This window comes from Manis pentadactyla, chromosome 10, assembly GCF_030020395.1.
Source record: "Manis pentadactyla isolate mManPen7 chromosome 10, mManPen7.hap1, whole genome shotgun sequence".
NCBI classification, from domain to species: Eukaryota; Metazoa; Chordata; class Mammalia; order Pholidota; family Manidae; genus Manis; species Manis pentadactyla.
Window position 1 is genome coordinate 39,098,213 of NC_080028.1, and position 6,000 is coordinate 39,104,212.

Consider the following 6,000-nt stretch of genomic DNA (forward strand, 5'->3'; position numbering starts at 1 on the left):
ATAAAACAGGTGCTCCTGAGCTGCCACATGGTATCAAATTCTAATGTATATATTTTGTATACCTTGTAGTGAAGAGGAAAAGGCTTGGGGCAGAGTCATGCCAGTCCCTTGTTGATTTCAGGTAGGTGTCACATAAGTCTGACTGAATTTATAAAGCTTAAACTATCAAATTCTCAAGTTTAAAAAATATTTTCCACTCTAAGTTTTCATTCCTTGGTCAAAAGTTCCTTCTGGATTCTGCCTACCATCTTTCTTGATGCTGGTTTATAATATTGTATTTAGATATCTTCTAGGAGGATGGAAATCTGAAGCCTACTGCTTTTCTTTGATGTTAACCATGCCCCCACCAAAAAAACAACCAAGAAAATTCCACACTGGTTCTGCTGCTACTTACCTGAATCACTTTAAAGTCCTATTTTCCTGCAACCCTTTGTCTTTTCTTCTTCCCTACATTTTTCTAGAGGTTCACTCCCTGAATATTTTTCCACAGTCTGTAGGTGTTCTGGAATCTCACTACAGCCAAGTAGAGTAGGAGAGTATTCTCTTTGTTCTGAGGATATTATAGTCAGAAACAGAAATTGCAGCAGACAGAATAGAAGTTAGACAAGAGAAATCACCTCTAGTGGCTTAAGATTAGGGAGCTGTTTAAGAGCTTTGAGACGAGCATCTTCCAACAAAAATCAGCAGCCGAAGCAGCAACTGTATTTGCAGCAGAAAACCATTATGGGTATGTTATTATTACCACGCTTAGGACATCACGCTTCCAGTCTCTGTTTTCTAAGGGATGTGGTCAGAGATTATGGGCACTCATAATAATTCAGATGTATAGAGTACCTTATATTTATCCATAAAACCTTCCCATAAACCACTTTGCATAATCCTGATAATCACCTTTGGGCTAATTGTTGTTATTGGAAGCTCAGAGAGATATGTGACTTGCTCAAGATCACATATTTAGGATCTTATAGTGCTGAGATTTAAACTCAGGTTGGTCTGACTCCAGTTGTATAGTCTTTCCATTAATAACAGAATAAAAAAATAGCCAAAAATATCAACACCCAAGGGGTAATGGTGAATATGATCTGGGAAAAGGAAAGGAGAAACCATCTTAGTAAATTCTCCATTTGACATGCTACACAAACTCTCCATTTTACAGTCTAGGATAGAAGAGGCGCCACAAACCAGAAGTAATTGATACTGGGCTTTGAAACAATCTTATTAAAGGAAGGGTTGCTTTGTCTGGTTATTAGCAGAGTTTTCCTTCTTGACTTCAACTAGATGATGAAGCAGTTTTGCCTTCCTCAGGCTTGCCCAGTGGTTTAGCAGCAAGGGTCCAACTAGATGCCAGTTGAGAGGAGAAAGTCTGCCTGGACTTTCACATTATGTTCAGATTTTTGTGGCATTTGGGTCATTTAACAATGGCTGTGGAGCAGCATAGAGCAATTAGAGGTGACACCAGTCACAGACCTGTGGCTCTGTCCAAGGGCATGGCTAGTATGGTGCTGAGTTTTTGGTGCCAAGCTGGGGAATCTTATGGGAAGAGTTGAGATACTTGGGTTGGTCATGGGTGCTCAGAGGGCTTGGAGCAATGGATATTTATCATAATTTGGTATGGACATGTTTAAATATTTTAACAACCAGTATAGGCCTACAAATTAAGTCTGGTAAATGTCAACTCTGCTTACAGATATCTCACTGTGAGGATATTTTAAGGGGCCTAGTAAGGATGGTCAACTCTTGAGAAGGAAAACTGTAGAAAGGAATCAGAGTAAGCCTTGTTTTGAATCGCAGTTCTATCTCTGGACTGCCTGTGTGTCCTCAGAAGAAGTACTTTTGAACTTCAGTTTCTTCATACGTACAACAGATAACATACCGAACTTGTTGGGTTATTGGAAGTTAAAATCAGATAGTGTATGTCAAGTCCCTAATATATAAAGGAGATGCTTAATAATTGATAGCTGTTCTTAATCTTCCTTCAGTCTAAGCCTTTCACTAAAGTTGGAGCATTTTTAGGAATAAGTAAGGAAGGAAGAAGGAGTGAGCAGCAGGATATAGAAGTGTATGCAAAATGCAGATGGTGAAAGAGGGATGCTGCTGTTAAGCAGAGAAGAAAAATGAGCAACAAATAGCTCCTTCATTCTTACTTAGTGCCCAAAAGGATCAGAGAGATCATCTAATCCTTGTCAGTCATTTTGCAGTTGAAGAAATGAAAGAGAGTGGGGGGTGGGTAGGGAGGAAGAAGGAGAGGGCTTATCTGAAGTCACATAGAATACTAATGAGTATAAGTGGTACTGAAACTCACAAGCTCTGAGTCCCAGGTGTGCTTTCTTCCTTTATATCACAGCCTCCCTCCTGCCATCCTTGGTTTCCAAGACTCAGTCCCAGGTTTTTCTTCAGCACTCTGGGCTCCTCCAGGGGCATGCATCACACAGACCTCTTCTCTCTTTGTACTGTGCCTGTACCCCAAGGAGTGCTTGTGAATTGGGACTGAGAGTGAAAACAAGCGTGGGAGGAAAGAAGGAAATGGAGTTTCCATGATGGGGCTCATAAGACCTTCTGCATCTTATCCGCATTCACAGCCGCACACATGTCACCACCATTGCAAAGGGCTGTGGGAAATCCCAGGACGGCCAACATTTCTCTGCTGTGCATGGGACAAACTCCACCTCAAGCCGGTCAGCCCCACACGCATTCTACACACCCCCAACCTGCCATGTGCTCTCATGTTTCTTCATCGATAGGAAATGTCTTCCTAATTTCTAATCTTCTGTATCACTGCAGTTTGGAAGATCATCAGAACCAAAATTACCTTGAGTATAGTAGCATTGGAGCATTCTGAGACTTCTAATGACTAGGGAAGTAGTTCAATCTATTTCACGGGACAAAGGGGATGTTATTTGATAAATAATAACAATAAAAATTTCAATTGATCAATATAACTCTTTTGTTCCCCCTTTACCCCTTTTTTTTCACCGCAAATAAGTTTAGCTGAATAAATACAGAAACTAGACCATCAAAGACCTCTTTTCTTCCTTACTCCTACCTTCTTGAAGTGCATGAGTTTTATGGGAGGCATGTAAATTGTTTCAGGAGATACTAAAGTTGTACATTTGGAAAAAGTAATTCTGTCCTTTTGGTGTTGGGAGACACTAAATTTTTCATCTGTATAGGCTATAAAGATATCAAGAATAAGAAACATCAGTGCATTTGGACTGGTAGCTTAGTCTGGAGACAAGAGTGAGAATGAGCAGATTCCTTGATCATCAAGTTGGTTCTGTGAATTCATATCTTCAATTCTTCACTCCTGTTTCCATGGTAATGAAGCACTTTTCCCTCATGCACTTATCTTTATTCTTACCTTGTTTCTCTCACAATATCTATACCCTATCTTCTTCTCCAAATCTGTGTTTAAGCCTTTTTTCCCCCCTAGGTTTGGGTGTGGGCAGGGCACAGAGGGCAGTGGGTACCGGAATACCCACTTTAGTCTTGTTATTTAGGTGGAAAACAGAACAGCTGTCAGTTATTAACTGGAAATAAATGTCTGATCTCTTTCCTTTACTGTAGTTCAGAGTGGGCTGTGAGAGTCATGATTTGAGCTGGGACCAAACTTCCTCTCCATTTTCTATTAGAACACAAATAATAAATGTTGAACTAAAAATGACTGTGCTGGATTTCCGTGGCCATTACATGATGCTTAATCACAGGGTTCCAACTAACTTCCAGAGGACAAAGGAGTGTGGAGGATGTGTTGTGAAGAGTTTCTAAACTCCATGGGGTGCCCGTGAGTGAGCAATCATTTGTTAGATCTCGTTCTATCGCCTCTTGTCATATCTTTAGCATGGTATCTCTGACCATATTCTCAGTAGAGTTAGATAATAAACCTGACTTAGCCTCTTCCTAACAATGCTTCATGTTGCAGGAGAATCACACCCAATTGTTAGCCCTCATCACTCAAGCCTAAACAACTGTTAAATCTGAAGCTTGGACATGCAAGTTGAAAATCTCCAACCTCTAACCTTCTATCCTTGGCACTGCCATGTACTGTCCAAAAAGTCCCCTTGCCTCTATACTCAGAGCCATCTGTGGTAGACAAAGTCATTAATACTTCCCTGAATATATTTTTCAAATCCTTGTAGTTTTATCAGATCATTTCTGTGGGGCTCTTTTATCTTGTCCTTGTCCAGCACCGGTACCCAGCTCTTCTCCTCCACCCCCTGATGAGCTCAGTAGCAGAGGCATGGGAAAACCCCAGTGTAGAGGATCTTTCCACTTTTCTACCCTCCCCAAAACTCATGTACGTGGTGACATGTTCAGCCTGGCCACCACTGAGACACGGGATGTCGGAAGAGCACAGAACCCCACCTCAATCCTGGATCACATTGGTCATTAAGAGGCTGACATATTCACATGCCCATCTCTGGGATGTACAGTCTAAAAACCAACCCAAGCAGGCGGTTATCCATCTGGAGCCTTCTAGTTAATACAGCCCGGCATTGTCCAATTGTGTAAATTCTTCCTCATACCTGATCCCAATATATGCTGTTGTAGTTTATCTTAACAACTTTCTTCTACAACCTCTGAGGAAAGTGGTCATACCCACAAAAAAGCAAACATTTTTAAGGCTGGGTATTCCCAAATAGTCAGAGTTGTGGATGCTGGAAGGGAAACCACCAGGAAGCTAAGAAACTTCTCTCCTTGAGACGCTTTCAAAGTTAGAATCAGATTAAAATTCCAGTAAAAGTGACAGCAAGACACAGACAGGAACTTCTCCAGCAGGGAGGGTATAAGATTCCCAAATATCGATTCAGGTCATCAAAGGAACCGAGTTTTGTGGCCCTAGAAAGAGGACCTCTCTGTTAATAGGAGGGAGGGGAAAAAAAAGGAAAAGGGACCTCTTTGCTCTTAGAGACAGTCATGAAGTTTTTAAGGCTGAAGTCAGGGTTGGGAGATTGTCTCCTGACTTTTCCCTTTTCTTTGCAGCCTGATTTTCCTCCGATCTTTCCCTCCTGTCATTCTCCCAGCACCATCGTAATCAACAGAGCCAGAAAGTACTCACCTGTCCGCTGATAGAGAGCCGAGTCTGGGCCAAAGCTGTCATCCAAGCTGGGCCAAGCCCCTCCCAGACATCGGGACAGGGGTGAGGACAGTGAGAAAGTATCATATTGCATACTGCACCTTTCTCTCTGTCCTCATTAAACTGCTGTTGCCAGCTTGAAAGGGGAAGCGGAAATGAGAAGACACGCATACACACATGCACCACACACACATATGCACATGCCTAGTCCCCACCTCCTGCCCAGCCACATCCTTTGCTCTGGCTCAGGAGAGTAAATAACAAAATATCTGAAGTCACTGAGCTCAAGGCTAGGGAGCCCCTTGTGTCAGAGAGCTGCCTTGGTCTTTCCAAAACAAGAGATTTTTTTCCTGTTGATGGGAAGTACAGCCCATGTAATGAGTATGTCTAGGAAAGCCTTCCGTATCACTAGAATCCACTGCTGTGAATAAAGCTTCCCGTCCCTAGGAGGAGAGGTGTGTGAAAACAGTAAAGCTCTCTCCCCCAAATTATCAGACATTTATCTCAGAGGAGAGACTTGTAGCCCTTTCACACACCTGCGAGGGCTCTTAGCCAAAATGGACCTGTTTTCGTAACTCTTTGTCATGCTGGTAAGTTCCCCAGAAGCTTGTTTTCAAACCCTGCATATCATTGTAAGCAACTTTGTTTTTCTGTGTTGACTTCTTAGCCTGTTTATTTATGTTCAAACAATTTCAAAGGTTTTCTGTTTTGAAATAAATGATTGCTTTCCCAAGGAATTTTTAGAGCTGGATTTGAAAACATCTGTCACATCCTGGAAATGTGCTCAATGTATCAGCTTTCAGTTCCAAGAAGCTTTATCAAATTTTGAGTGGCTTCCCCAATCCTCCATCACTTTCACCCCCCTCCTAGCTTTCAGCATTGTTGACCACCCCTCTCCCCACTTCTCCAGTCTCTCCTTATACTCT

The 6,000-nt window shown here is 42.0% G+C and overlaps 1 protein-coding gene across 4 annotated transcripts in view; it reads right to left on the reverse strand.

The window, feature by feature from the left end:
- Positions 1-5,232, reverse strand: part of TESPA1 (thymocyte expressed, positive selection associated 1) — a 38,721-nt gene extending 33,489 nt beyond the window's left edge. For 2 of the 4 annotated variants that reach the window (XM_036915364.2, XM_036915361.2), the window contains exons 1-2: positions 5,057-5,232; positions 618-699 (exon numbers count right to left, since the gene is read on the reverse strand). The gene's annotated coding sequence lies outside the window, so the exon portion shown is untranslated. The remainder of the gene's footprint in view (positions 1-617; positions 700-5,056) is intronic. The other 2 variants (XM_036915365.2, XM_036915363.2) reach the window with 2 other exon arrangements.
- Between the last annotated feature and the right edge of the window lie 768 nt (positions 5,233-6,000).